General features: G+C 40.3%; 1 long non-coding RNA gene across 1 annotated transcript; it reads right to left on the bottom strand.

The window, feature by feature from the left end:
• Window positions 1–8,185: 8,185 nt before the first annotated feature.
• LOC115593078 (uncharacterized) lies at window positions 8,186–15,288 on the bottom strand. Its single transcript, XR_003986253.1, has 3 exons — window positions 15,244–15,288; window positions 11,204–11,281; window positions 8,186–10,468 (listed from the first exon to the last, which is right to left on the bottom strand). It is a non-coding gene; the product is annotated as an uncharacterized LOC115593078 (long non-coding RNA).
• Window positions 15,289–15,884: the final 596 nt, after the last annotated feature.

Raw genomic sequence — 15,884 nt, 5'->3', positions numbered from 1 at the left:
ATATTTATGTTTTTTTGTTGTTGTTTTTTTTCAGTACTTTGGAAACATTTCCCAACATCAGCTGCAATTTGTGTTTAGAGCAAATTAGAAAAGAGGCCAGACTAGCACATACAGATTTTTGGCAAATCGTCCCACATCTTTTGGGGATCCAGAAAAACGAAAATTCTACCCATGTCATTGCAACCTGATGTATGATTGAGTCCTAATTTTAACTTGTGTGTCCATTGCTTTCTTATCAAACAACCCTGTGTCCTGTAGACGCGTCTGATAATTATTTAGCAGCCTTGCCTCAAATTAAGTGTTCCCGACTTTGATAAATTAAGGTTGTCATGTCGTCATGCCCCTTCTGTCTGCCCTATCCAAGTGGCTTAATGACCCAACACAGTGGCTAGACGTCGCTTATCTGGACATCTATACATGTCTGATCGAATCACCAAGTGATGTTAGATAAGATGTCGTTTTTACATGAAGAGCCTTTCAGTAAGTGTTCTAGGTTGCGCTAACATTTAGTAAGAGATTACAGTCATGTTTATCGATCTACTATAATGTACGACTGTACTCCAGCAGGCTCCTACAGCCATTCGCTCGCATTACAGTAAATATCCATGTATCTTACATGCCTCAAATTATGGTTGTGGCCTGGTCTTACCCTAAAAGAAGATAAGGCTTTTCTGGTCTGGTTTATCCTCTGCTAATATGCTAAACTAAGAGGGTGAAATGTGTCGCCCTACAAGTCATACCTGCTTAGCATCAGCATGTTCACACATCATTGAGAGCATTTAAGCATGCTTCTGATAGCATTGAGCTCAAAGCACCACTGTGCCTATGAGTACATCATTTGCCATAGGCTGCACAGTGCCCATCAGGTAGAGATAAAAAAAAAAAACCCTCTTGGCAAAGGTGCTCTTATATAAATAAATGAATACCACTTCAGATCACTGCACCAGTTTTTTATGATGACTGTATTAAAAAGAGCGAGATGAAATGCTCCAAGCTAGGGCCCGATTCATTCCCACGTTTGAGCACATGGCACAAGTGGATTAGAGTCCTCCTCTGAACAAAGTGGGCTGAATCCCTGCACACATGAATGGCACGGAGTAATATCTTGATACGGGCCTTTGCAAACTCTTATTTGATATGGTGGTTGAAATTGTGATACAAAGCAGAACAGCCAGGGGTGAAATAAAACACATCCCGAAATCACTCTCTCATATTGTGACAGGCTAATTTGATTGTGGCCACACACAAAAAAAAAAAAAGTTCAGCACTGTTCCTGTAGGCCTGGATGTCATAACAGCATCGTAAGTCCATGGTCAGTGATTCCCATCTGCCACTCGATGCATCACCTTCCCGAGGCCACGGTTACCACACATGTCCGTATCACCTACCTGTAGTTCAGTATCATTTCCTCTCTGACATGGAGATGCGTGTCCGTGCGACTCTGAAGGTGGTTAGACTGACAGGCATGCTAATGACAGCAGACAGCTATGTGTGTGTCTCTTAGCCATTTCCTGTGTGTCGGGGCATTCAGACATCGGCAGCTGTCCTCTTTGGTTTTCTATCCCTAGAGCTTGGAGAGGACCTGACACTGTGCCTCCCTGACACAGAAACCTCCTGCACCCCTGGGCCACTGTCTGGCCGTAGAACCCGAGAAAAAAATAAAGAGATATCACCAGCAGAAGGTCATGAAGAATATCCCCGCCATCACTCAGAGCTGATCTAATGTTCACTGTGGCATAACTGATGACTGATGTAATTGACATTGCATAACTAATCTTACATATTCCACAGGGGCTGATGATAGTTTCCCCCGCAGATGAGCGAAAGACTTTAGAAAGTCTGAACAGTGGAAAAGGTGACCTGCGGCTCATCTCATCTAAATAGGGGGAATGACACTTAAAATTCATGGGGACAATCTCTGCGGTCTTGTTCATTTGGAGTTCTCCCTAATTCGCCAAGGAGAAACGGGATGATGGCAAATTGAAAATAATTGTGGTGATTATGGCAACATCTGTAATGTTGGATAAATGTAGGTCAAGGGCAAATATCATCTTTGCAGGGACGCTATCCTTGGCGCCACCATCTTTCCCCATTAACTTTCGGGTGTCTGGGCATATTTCAAACTAGCTTAACAGTGTAATCTATAACATGTTTCCTCGTTTAAGGGAAAAAAAAAATCCTCAGATTGTTATTGAAATCGCAGGTGTGATACTGAAGGTAAAATGTTGGGAGACTGTTTTATTTTTATTTTTTCGATAACATTAGTCGGAACATTCATTACATGTACCTGTTTGTTTGTCTTTGACAAGATTCATTGTGTGGCTGAAGGCAGTAGGGAAAAACTGAAATTGCTACATACTTAAAATTGTTGTAAGTGCTGAAGCAAAGAGAGATGAGTTCAGAAGAACTTGAAAGAATGTGTCAGAGAATTTTTTGAAAAGTGCCGCCATTTGTGAAAGCAGCTTAAAACTTCAGTGCAGTTGCAAAGTAGGAAGTTACATGAGGTCGCCACGAATGGAGGAATGTACACTTCTGACTCAGACACCAAGAGCGTGACCTGTCTCGTACCTACAATTGACCAATCTTGACTATTCTCTAACAATAGGAGTAGCAGAGATAAAGATGCTCGTACCAGAGTGTCATGTCATGTGGGACGAACTGCTTTGTAGTATAGTGTGCACGACACGGCAGTCAACATGTGGGATTTCCACACGTACTTTTAATCCACTGTAACTTACAGGGCATACCAAGCCAGGTCTCTACGGCACTAGTCGTCACATGCATACATGCCCAGACAAACACAGGCTGAGGATCCTAAACCAATACATCACAAATAAAGTAAAATAAAAGGGGTCTTCTTTCCGCTGGCAGCATCACTATGCATGGTGGAGCGGAAGAACATCTGCTCTTCTTCTAGGTACAGGTTACATTATTCACTACACAAAAGGAGGCGCCACTTAGTGGCGCTACATTCAATAACTCTGACTGTTACAAAGCGACCACCTACTCTTGACTGAACACCCAGGAAACTTGGCATACTGCAGTGATTCCCTGCCAGGGTAACTTAACCGCAGTTGTCAGGGGTTAGATAGAGATCAACTAATGCACAAAAGATTAAAAAGAAAAGGTTACTTTTCATATTGAGTCAGTTGTAACACCTGTACAGCATGAGTTGCATTAGATAGCACATGAAATCCAGTTATGAGTAAATGGCAAAAAAGCTAAAAGCAATGGATAAATCAAAACCTTAGCGAAAGGGAATGGTAAATCGTTAAAAAGTAAGCTAAAAGAAAGGGATACGTAATTGTCGCATCAGCTAGAAGGCCTGGAAAAAAAGGTTGAAACGTTTGGTAAAAGCAATAGACAAACTGGAAGCTAAAGGCTAACTGAACATGTTTTGAAAAGTAAGCTAAAGGCAAAAGATAAGTACCGGACACAAGAAAAAAAAGTTGAAATGTTAGCTCAAAAAACAGTTACTTAAAAAATCATTGGATAAAGAATTAAAATGATAGCTAAAGTAAACAGATAGGGGGAACAAAAGCCAAAATTAATCGAAAAAAGTTGATAAATAAATGGCTGCAAGTTGAAGCGCGAGGCTACCGTACTGCACTTCATTAATAGTTGACAGTTCAATTGCACTAGAAAAATATATTTTATTGGCTTCCTCTACTATAAGTAGTGGTTTTAAATAACATCCAGTTAAAAGTAAATTCAGATGAACAATATCATATAATCATGTACACTGTTATGCTATATTAGAATCATTATTTATGTTACCCTTGTGAGCCTATGCAATGGACTTGGATTAGCATTTCTAAACAAAAGCACTACAGTAGTTATAGCTGTCAAGTTATAACAGAGATGACTTGTTTCATTTGCTAACTTAGAGCATGCTAATTACTGGTATCTATCTATCTATCTATCTATCTAAGAAGAGGTATTTTCTTCCACAAAGATGTTGTGTCTGTCAAGGGCTCACACAGTGATATTTCCCCTTTGAAAACCACTTTTAAACATAAAAAAAAAAAGTTATTTAAGTCCTTGCACAGCCCTCTGGTCAAAGTGGCGAGGCAGACAGCAGACGGAGAATGGTCACTTAAGAACCAGACGCTGAAGCAGAGGCCATTCCATTCCATTAAGCAGAGAGACAGCTGCCTTTTCTCCTGACAGTGTCAGATTTGTGACTGGAAAATATGGCACATTGATCTGTGATGTCATGGCGTGGCATAAAAACCTTCAACATCTTTAACAAGGAGTGCCACTCAGAGCTTTTACGCGCCGCCCTCGTGGTCCGCGTCCGCTGTTTCCTGCTTGTGAACTGCAGTGGACTTCGGGGTAACGGGAGGTGTGATGTGTGTTATTGCTCCCGGGCCTGATACGAGCGGTGCAGTGTAGAAAGGCAAACTGTTTCGGCCAACAGCCTTCTTTATAATGAAAGCTACTCTAATGAGGTGGCATTCCAGGACTTCTTTGATGACTTCAAAATCTTTGATACAGCATAATAATAGCTCAGAGGGTTTTTTTTTTTAGAAGATTTTTCTGAGGCCTCAAACTGAATATGAGATTTTTATCACAGCACCAAGACCCACTGAAGTCCTCCTGAGAGTTTTGTGACTCGGAGAGTATTTACAGCAGATCTTTCTCATTTAAAGCCTAAAATGTAAGTAACATCCAGATATTGCTCTGCCCTAATCTCTCGCCTCTAAAGTCGAGGCTTTTACAGATCATTTGTGAACTCGATGTTTACAGCGTTTTACGCTATTTAAAGTGTAAATTGGAGCAGCTGTTTCAATACCCAGAGCGATGAAGAGCTCCTTCTCACTGCCGCGAGTGTCATCACACTATTGAGACTGGTGCTTGGAGAGAATTGGGTTCTGGCAGCGAGGGGATCAAGGGCATTGTTTTGAACATCAATTGTGGGTTGGACAATGGTCAAATCTGGTTTTATTTCAGTTTACTGCAAGAATTATTGCGATAGAGAGCTTTTTTTTTTATGTTACTGAGAGATGGATTGTACAATTTAAAGGGGCACTATGTAATTCTTCTGTTTTCATAACTGAATTAAACAAATAATGAATAAACAAACTGAAACCACACTTTCATACTGTTTAACTTTGTTTATATTTGGCGGGCCCTGCCACCTTTCTAGATTCAACCAGTGTTCTTGAGACCTTATTTTCCTCTGAGGACAGCTTGTTTATTCAGTTATGGAAAAATGAATATGTCTGAGTTTGTATTATCAACTCAGTAGCATTGTAAATATTTGGATATCAGTTTGAATTTTAGGAAATAAAACTACATAGTGCCCCTTTAATCACATAAATACATGATAATGACATTACACATTAAAATCCCTCAACCCCTTTCTTAATCGCTCTTTCTTGAAATCTTGTTTTACATGCATGAATGTTTTTTACATGCATTATGCAAGCATGTATAATGCATGCATAAAAGCAAGGATACAGGATATAGTAAAGGCCTGGCAGGATTCCAGGCTGATATACATATGTAAAAACCAAGATCACTACGCTGCACCTTCGTTCCGAGGTTTTCAGATTAATTCCATTGCCCACACACTTGCTAACATCAAGGTTGCTAATGTGAGCTAGCCACCGTTAAGGTTGCCAATGCGAGCTAATGTTTACATCCCTAACACTAGCTAGCTAAATTGTAAACTCTCTTACAGAGAGCTTAAAGAATCAATTTGGATCCAGTATTTTCTTTTAGACTATTAAATCACAATTATAATAATGTTTTGTCTTTAATTATTCACATAACTTGAAAAAAGTGATTTAACTATATAAGAATGTTGTCGATATGATCCTAAACATTTATTTTGAAATATTCCCCACAAATGTGGCCAAAGCGCGGTTAAAAAAGACAACTGCTCTATCGGCGCTTGCCTTGCAGCAAAATCAAGCAGATTTTGAGGTATAGCGGTGTATAAACATGGGTGGTATTATTCTGTTTCTTATAAGTGTCGGGGAATTATGAGACACTTGAGAGGAGCTAGGGGCTGCTGGGAAGTCATAACGTGAATATATCCCACAGCCCTCATTAAGCTATAGAAGCAATCCCTGCCTGTAGGAATTGATGACAATACGATTCACATTCAAAGCCTGACATGGTTGAATTAAGTCTGCCTCCAAGACATCCCCAGTATTTTTCTCCTCTGTATGAAATTCATTTATAATCACAGACGGTGGATTATATTTTCAGGTGCTTTATCGCTTCAAATCCCTGTTCAGCATTGTCAGAGTTTATTCTAACAGGCAGAGTAATTTTTTTTTTTATCAGGGATCCTGGAATCTCCTGCTCGTAATGAAGAGTTTCCTTGCATCTTTAAATTCTTCTTCCAGGAGTTCGCCCCCCCCGTCTCATAATTAAGTCAGAATATGTGCTGTAAAGGCTGAACTCTCCTGAAACAAACCCTGAGAGTTCTCAGCCATCTGCTCAGCTCATCTCTTTCTCCACTGCTGCCTCCCTGCATCGCAGCTATCATCTGGAATATCTATTACTGCGGGCATGATCATTGTGCCAGCATGCACTGAAAACACACTCACAAGAGTGCAGTCAGACAAAATGATCTGCCAAAACACTATAATTAATAGATAATGTAGGAAAAGGGGCTCGTTGTTTTGGTTTTTTCAATGATCTTGGCTGAAGCAGATCGGCATGACTTGATTTTCATCTGGATTTTAGACATCTAAAGAGTTTTTTTTCTTACACGCCCTCTATTTTGTTTGTATTAAGAGGGACAAAAAGGCAGATAAAACGCATCCATCCATCTATCCATCCCTCAATCATCTGTAACCACTTATCCTTTGAAGGGGTTAGGGGGGGACCGGAGTTGATCAAAGCTAACATTGTCGAGTGGCGGGGTTCACCTGTCTCATGACCTGGTTGTGAAATGCCAATAAAAATCAGATACAGAATAGGTTTTTTCGATGTCGGATCTGAACCATTAGCCCAAAGCATAGGTGTGTGACGATCTGGTAACGAGATTCGACAGTCGACTGTCTCTCTCCACAATGACTTTAAAAGTTACATAGTGTTGCTTTAAACATCAAAACATCTCTCACATCAGGTTTTCTAAATTAATTTTTGACTCATTTTGCCATTTTTTAAACAATTTTTGATTTTAAAAAATATATAAAAGGCACATGATGAGACTCAAACAGACTGTGAAGTAAGGGCAAGCTGTGGAGTGACACCAACTAAAACAAATCTGGGCCTTGACATGCGGATCCTTGCTTTTACAAACACATTTATTCCTTTTTAAGTACTGAACTACAGCATATTAGAATATACAATAGAGTTACATTTTTATTTCTCTCCCTGCCCCGCCCCTCCACTGTCGCTCTCCTTCCTTTTTGCCACTTTGACTCGGCTGTTGAAATGGTCCAGCGACTGAAAGCCAGGTATGAATGAACGGGCTGTTTCCTGCCTAATTGGAAGCATTCATTGATTAATGATTTTGTGCATGCAGGCGTCAGAATTAGCAGCTCCTGCTGAGAGTGAGGATTCTGTATAATCAGCCGATTTGCTCTCATTCTCATCTTTCATGAGCGCCAGGCTTGTCATTTTGCCGCAGACTTGCATTGTTTAATGTGAGACAATCATTCCAGCTGTGGTCGGCTCATCAGAAATAAAATGCTCCCACATGTTACATAAAACCGGATCCTTCTCGACGCAAGATGGATGGGAGGTTTTCTGCGTGGCATCAGAAGTCATTTAGATCTCCCCGAGGCATCGTGGCTGCGACGAAGTGTCAGTTTTCTATCATGGGAAATTTGTTTGTTGTTGTTCAAAAAGTAAGATCTCAAGATCTTTAGCAGATGTGTGTCAAAAAGGGGGGGCGAGTCACATGGCACTGTAAAGCTTTCATATGTGTGCTGTATTGTGTTTTGCTCAATGTAATACCTTTATTTATCACATTGTTTTAATTTCTTATTTTCATGAAAGCCCTTCTAGGGACAGGTGTTGCAAATAAGCATCAGTTACAAACAGCTGTTTCAGTTTGTCTATGTATTGTATTTGACCCATATATATATATATATTAATATATATATATATATATATATATATATATATATATATATATATATACATATATATATATATTAATTAGAGTAAAAATGACAGTTTTCCATTAATAAATCAGGACTATACATTTTCATGAGGATATGTTATTCACAATGTTCATTTTAAGCCCCACTCAGAAATGTACCCTCTTCCCCATAAGAAAGCACATGTGACCTCATCAAGGTTATTTTGCATCTGAAATTCACAAACAGGCGGCGAGATGATCATTTGTCATGTGAACTGAATCATTTCTTGTGTGTGTAAAAAATACAATGTTTTGCTCAACTAATTATCACAATTCAAATGTTCTTTGTTGAAAGGATCAACAGACAACACAGTATCACTCCCAACTTGTAAAATACAGCAGTCCCGTCAGTGACCTTTTGCATATTGTGACATATCATGACTTATAGATTGTTATTCCTTCTCAAACTGTTGTGGTTTGTTTAGGTTTAGGCACAAAAACTACCATGTTAGGTTTCAGAAAACATCCTGCTTTGTGTTAAAATACAGTTCAGTCGCGTTACTTACATTACATTTTATTTTATATTGTACTAAGCTAACCTGCCTACGCAACATAACAACACAGGATGCTATCCCTTGTTTCCTTGAAGAAAGTCCTGCACTTTTAAAAGTGATTGTTACGACTTGTCAAGTTCTGTGCTGGACTTTTGTGGTTTTGGTCTTTTGTGTTTTGTTGTGCTTGAATAGGTGCAGTAAGAGGCTGGGCGGAGTTTCACCTCACCATACGTGTACACCTGCAGCAGATTGGCAGTCAGCGCCTACTTAAAAACGCTCTTCTTCACGCTACCTGCTTCCAGATGAGCTAGCCTCTTGTCAGTGAATGTCGTGTCTTACTTGGAAACCTTATTGTCTCTTTGTTCTACCTCCAGTGTCACCTGCAGTCCCAACTACCAGCTCTCAGCACCTCTGCAGCCAGCACCCTCGCCTTGAGCTCAACCATCGCACACGCCACCTAGCGCTACATTGATGACCTCTCCTCCAACACTTCTCCTCTCCGACGGTCTCTCCAGCCGGGGTTTTGCTCCACCTTGCCCCCTGCACATTTCGTTGCTGCCCCGCCCCACACAGCGTAACAGTAATGCTACAGGGGTGACTGCAATGTCAAACTTAGAAACATAGGGCCACTGACCAGGCTGCTGTACCCGATGTGTCGGGAGTGAGTACGGGCTGTAACAAAACACTGCAGCAGTATTTCCTCAAGGAGAAGAAAGGAAAGTTTTTTATTGTCGATAACACATCGCATGTTCTTTAAATTCACGTGTTTAAAGTTATAGTACTTTGTACAAGTACATTCTATTTCTAATGGTGGTTTGGACTAAAGGCCAACTATCTACACTTTAAAATGTAAATCACGAATAACTCTGATACCACTGTATGGAAGCTGTACACAGGGAAGCTTTTCATTAACGTTAAAGAATCCCATATGGCAACGACAACTACTGCACCTTCAATAAAGAGGGTAATTACATGATCTTGACCATAAATCAAACATTTGGTTGGAAATAATAACAATATTATTCTACAGCAATACCAGTGGCTCTGTCAGGCTGTAGGCATGACTACGATTCTAGTTAAATGCCAGCACATCTTACATCAGTTTAGTGAGCTAGCATGCTAAACTTAACAAATTGGCGTTAATCTTGAACTACATCTGGGATTTGGTATAGTTAGTTTAGTAGATATTTGGTCATAAGCTATTCAGATCGTCTTCATCCAAAGTGCCAGCAGACGTTTGCGTGTCACATTATACATTCTTAGTCATCACTCTGTAAGGAGGCCTTGGTATTCCTACTCGGCCACATTATATAAAAAATATGTTGGACTTATTCATTTATACAGCAGTAACGATGTTTAGTCTTGGAACCAAAAGTACCATAGGTGTCTATCATTAGGGATGTAGTAACATTAGAGGCCTCATAGTGAGTCCTTTAAGCCCATCTCGAGGAAGTAGCTCATCTACATACACACAATATATGCAGTCTGATCATCGAAACTCATCTCATCTCTCGAAAGCTCCGACTGTTGCTCACCTTGCCGCCTTCCTTCTGCTCCTACCTGTCCCGCATCATTAACCGCCCTGCAGCCGGTCCTTTTTCAACAGACACCGGCCCCTCAAGCTAGAATATGAATTCCAGCTAATCACTGTTTCTCGCGTGTGGGGAAAGGAACACAAACTCGCCTGCAATATAGTCTACTTTATCCAAGGTCCCCTCAGCAATCTTTCGGCATAAGGACGCTAATGCAATAAGACGAAATTGCAAAGGGATCCAGAAAGTGTTCTTCTCCTCGTTTGGGTCCGATGAGAATCTGCTGGCAGGTGTTTCTGTGTCACATTGCTCGAATGTTGTTGTGGGAAAATCTGCAAAGAAAAAAAATACCATCTGCCAAATGCAAAAGTATGTGCGAGTCCTAACATTTTTGTCCACGTAAGTTTCTGATTCGAGGTGTACCAGTGCAGGCGTGTGTGCTGGGCTGTTTGTATTTCAGTGCGTGTGTGTGTGTGTGTGTGTGTGTGTGTGTGTGTGTGTGTGTGTGTGTGTGCGTACATTGTGTACACATTAAAAAGCATGCATCGTGTTCATCAAGTTAGATAAGGCCCCGGGCTCAATGGAAATAGAGCACAAAATGCACCACAGGCCAATTAACATTTAACACCAAGGTAGCTACACATCTACACCGTCATTTCACACGTAAGCACGGATAGTCCCTTAAGCAAAACATGACGTTGAGTGTAAACTGTAACCTTCTTCCTTTGAATCTAAGCCTCTAAAATACAAAAGCAGTGATGCATATGCTGTGGTTGAGAGTAGAAATACTTAAACAGACCCTTCGTGTTTCTCAGTGTGTTCCAGAAAGGCCTCTGCTTAAAGTCCTAAAGGTTTCTGTCCTGGCTGACCTGCCGACACCTGCGGTTGCCTAGGTAACAACGAGTGAGGTTTGGTACTATAGCAAACACTGCTCGAGCAGCTACTTTGCTGCGGCCACACAGACTCGTGTTGTCTTAATAAATGTCAGTCAATAATCAGCCAGGGTTCACGCCCATCACGCTACTCTGGTTTCACGCTCGACAGCAGAGCGCGGCGGACTGGTTTACCTCGTTGCTGAGGTTTGGCTGGAGGCCTCTTCATCTAACATCCTTCCATTCCTCCCTGCAATTCTGAAAACTGGTCCACTGTAAAACAGAAGAAAACACAACAATATCTGAAGGTGACTATTGCTCCTAATGTGAACAAGCATCAGTAGGATGTTCCATTTGTATCAGCAGTAACTTAATACAACAGCTCTATATTGTTGAGTGCTGGATAAACTGTAATCAACAAGACTGACATCAAGGATATAAGTTAACACTGGATCTCACGCTTGTAAATCCCCTAATCTCTTTTGCTAGATTTCTGTATAAAAAGCAGTCTGGAGACAAGGGATTTTGGCATCAGATGTGTTTTTGGTTTCCATTTGAGCAGGTTTTGGTTGCATACAGGTAAACAGTTTGGTGGCAAGCAAAACAGACTGCAGAACACATCGGCTGAAATTAAATTTCAAAGCCCATTAGCGGTCATATGAGGGCAACTTAGCTTTTCATTAGCTTCTTAAACGCTGCCAAAGGCATTAAGATAATTGTTAAATAGCTCAATATTCCAATTGTTATCACTGTAGTAGAGTCAGCAACCCACCCCCTAGTGCTACTACCTAGTGCATGTGAAAGCAACTTGAATATAGCATGGGAATTAAAAACACTATTTAAAGGTAAATACCAGCGTGTCCGCAGGAAAATGTAGAAAGCACATAGGTTCCAAATGCAGGCAGGTCATTACAACAGTGTTGGGAAAGTTCACTTTCTACATGAACTAGTTCAAAGTTCAGTTCACAAATTTTAAAATGAACTAGTTCAGTTCATAGTTCATAATTAAAACAATTGAACTAAGTTCACAGTTCCAAAAATGAACTAGTTCATAGTTCTTTTTTTTTCAATATGTTGTTGCAAGCTATTGTTTTTCAAAATTATTGCCACAGCCCATATAGAACCACAGACAGCTATTATTTTATCAGCTTTAACACTGAAACTGCAGCTCTTTGAGAATATTCTGCAAAACCAGGTTGTGATGAAGATGAAGACAGCGGAGCCGCTACTGTACGGCCTTAATGTGATTTGGGTGGTAGAGGATCTGTTTTGGCTCGCCGTTGCCGTGTCTTTTGATTTTATATTCACTTGCACAGGGGCGAAAATCCCATTTCATAGTTGGGGGGGACAATAAACAGTAAAATTTTAGAGAATAATTCCAGGGGGAGACAAGGAATAAAAGTTGTAACCTGTTTTTTATACAGCATCTTTGACCGCAATTTGAGGCTTTAGTCTCTGTATCTCCCCAACAGGCAGGCAGAAGACCTTTCTTAGCACTGGCTGCACATGTCTAGACTTAAAACAAAATGATTGAAATCAAATTAACATGTACACATGCAATGAATAAACTAATTATCAGACAAACATCTAAGTTTGTTTATCAGATTTGTCATAATCAGATAACTGCCTTTTTCCAGATGAAAGATATCAGATTATGCTATTTTCTCTCTCTCTCTCTCTCTCTCTCTCTCTCTCTCTCTCTCTCTCTCTCTCTCCCTCTCTCTCTCTCAGTCAGTGCGTTTACATGCACAGCTTAGTCAGATTACAGCCATAGTTCGACTATGCTGCTCAGTCGGACAACTGCAATTATCCGAGTATACATGCCAGTGAGAAAATCGAATTACTGGCCGAAAGCATGTCATACCCCGGTACGCTAGGTGGCGCTGTACCCATTTCAACTAGTGTTAATGGCGCACCTCCGGCTGACCTCTTTACGTCACCAGCTGCCTCGGCATTCAAGAAAGATGGCGTACGAAGAGCGAGACGAAGCTACATCTTTGTACACTTCGTATATGGCTTACATGATAATTACACAGACTAGGGGCACTCTGGCGCTCTTTCTTGCCGTGATTTCAGAGGAAAGCCGCCGCCGCCGCCGCCCTTCTACTTCCAGCTCATGGCCCCGGGGAAAAATCTCGCGCCTGCGCAGAACGCAAAATCCGATCCGATCCGCTGGAAACGTATACATGCAGGAGTAATGCGACTTACAATCGAATAATCTACGTAGTGTAATTCGACTATGAGAAATCCGATCTGGTCCGATTTTAGTCAGACTAAGGTGTATACATGCATCTTAAAAATCCGTTCATAGTCAGACTAACGCAGTAATTCGGTTTTCTTGAGTGTCATGTAAACGCACTGAGTGTTGCACTCTTGCACTGTCAGCATGTTCAAATCAAATGTTTTAAAATGTTTTATCATAAGTAATGATAATTACAATAATTGCATTATACTGTATTAGTCCTTACCCTACTTGTATACAACAACACTAACTTCCACCACAGTCCATTAAATATCTTTACAAGAGGTAAAAGCTCCAAACAATCACAATATTTATTGTGTTGTCAACAAACATCTGACAACTATGCCACAAAACTGTTTTACAGATAGAGAGTTAGAATACATACAGTTTTACAGTTAGAGAGTTAGTGCTCTTGTCCTGTCCTGTCCTCTCCCTCTCCTCTCCTCTCTGTCTGTGACCATCACTGTAGCTTTTAACTTAGCTTAACAGCACTCGTAATTGAGTAGGCTATTGAACAATGCAGGATAAATGTTGCAGACAGCCTGGACCTGGCGCTTTTAGTAAATGGGATGTGTGTTGTTGTAACTTATGTAACTATGTCTGTGTGGTATAGACCTCTTACAACGGGAAGCACGGTGTGAGTAGCAGGCTCCGTCCACACGCTGCTGCAGCTGCTAGCTCCGCCCATTGGAAAGAGTGTGGAGTTGACTCAACCATTTGTAAGAATGGGAGGGGGGGGGACTAAATCTTTAAAGATGTAAATAGCACATTATTGCGCGATTATAATGAGCACCGCTTACATTGTGCTTTCAATAAATGCTACTGCATTGTTCAAAAATTATTAATTGTGTCTCAAATTAATAAAGGGGGGGGACAGCTTTACTGGAGGGTGGGACATGTCCCCCCTGTCCCCCCCGGGATTTCCGCCTATGCACTTGCACATACCTTGAAAGACTCGCTGGGTGCTTTAGTTCAATGTGCTGTTTCAGGTTTGCGGTACAGGATAGAGTACAAATAAAAAATAAAATAATACATAAATAAGTAAATAAATAATAAATAAAATAATAAATAAATAGATAGTTCAGACACTGGCTTCAGGGAAAAACTTTTCATAATGACTCAGTAAGATATTACTTTTTTTGTCATTTAACAAAATCAGAGATTTAAACAAAGAGCTCAGTTCCAGGAGAAAAGGAGCAAATTTAGCTAGTGATTTTGCAAATTTTTGTTTGTGAATAAAACATTTTGCATAGAATAACAAAGTTCATCATGTGTTCAAGAGCATTATCTTCTGGGTTAACATAGCAAATAATATGTTACAGGGTAAGAGAATGGACAGAGTTGTAGGATACTATGGTATGCGGTCCTGACATGGGCAGCACCATAAATATATGATGTAGGAGACACTGCTCACACACTACTTTGACATATATATATGATTATTAATCACTGGCAATTAATATTACACTCGTTAAAGGGGCACCACCTCCGTGTTTAGTTATTGGAATAATCCGGAGGACATTATTCCAAACACCTAACTGTAGAAGTTAGCTTGGACAGTTAGAGTCCATTCAAAATCAATTTATTCAATATCAATCAATATTCAGTCTCAATATTCTGAAGTAGTGAATTCTTTGCACGTATCGGTTCTCCACATTAAAATTAAGTTCCAGACAAAGACAAACGATTATATGTTTATTGACTAAATAATTTGGGTAAAATAAAAGACATGACAATTTTAGACGAACAACAGATAACAGAAAATGTAAAGACTGTAATTAGGAAAGTAATAAAGTCGTGTGACCGTCGGTAGATGGTAAAGTTAAAGGGTCGGGTTATATATATTAAATAGTAATTCTTAATACTATGAGACCCTAATCTTAATTCTCTTGAGTTCATAAGATAGAAGTTAGAACTTAGACAGAAGTCAGAACTTTGACAGAAGTCAGAACTTTAGACAGAAGTCAGAACTTTAGACACCACTCATTCTCACGTGTGTGGATCCAGCTGTATGAAGACGTTCAGCCTGTTTTGTCTGGGCGTCAGGAGGCACAGAAGCTTGGTCTCTTTGAGAGTTCTGGGTTGGACCACGGCACGGCGTGTCGGTCCAGTAGCCAGAGGGAAGGCCGATACTCTGTTGAGGAACTCTTGGTCCGAAGGCCCAGCGGGTTTTCCGCCTTGGGAGCGCTGGGGCAGAGTCTGTCTCGGCTGGGAGCACACAAAGTCTCTTTTTGTTGGAGACTCTTTGCAAGGCTTGCAACGTTCTTCATCAGATGATCACTGTCTTGAAAAAGACTTTTCTTGGTGGTTTCAAATAGTGGTACTCAAGTTCTGATTCTGAAACTAATTCAACTTCTTCTGAATCAGGCGGTGATACTTTAACAGTATAAAATCAAAAAGAAAAGAATTTGTCCTATTAAAAACTTGAATAAAAGTGAATACTTAAAGTAGGGATTCAATTCGCTTGTCTTAGCTTGTTGCAAAAATAAAAGTAAAGATTACTTTAAAAATAAAAATAAAATAAAAATGAAAAACAAAGAAGAGAAGAAAGAAGAAGGAGAAGAAGCAGGGGGAGAAGAGGACAGGGAGAGAGCGTGTCCGGAGAAGAAGAGAAGAGTAAAGAGTAGGAAGCAG

This window comes from Sparus aurata, chromosome 12 (genome assembly GCF_900880675.1).
Source record: "Sparus aurata chromosome 12, fSpaAur1.1, whole genome shotgun sequence".
Lineage (NCBI taxonomy): Eukaryota > Metazoa > Chordata > Actinopteri > Spariformes > Sparidae > Sparus > Sparus aurata.
Note: the sequence above shows the minus strand (reverse complement) of the source record. Positions and strands in the feature narration are given on the sequence as shown.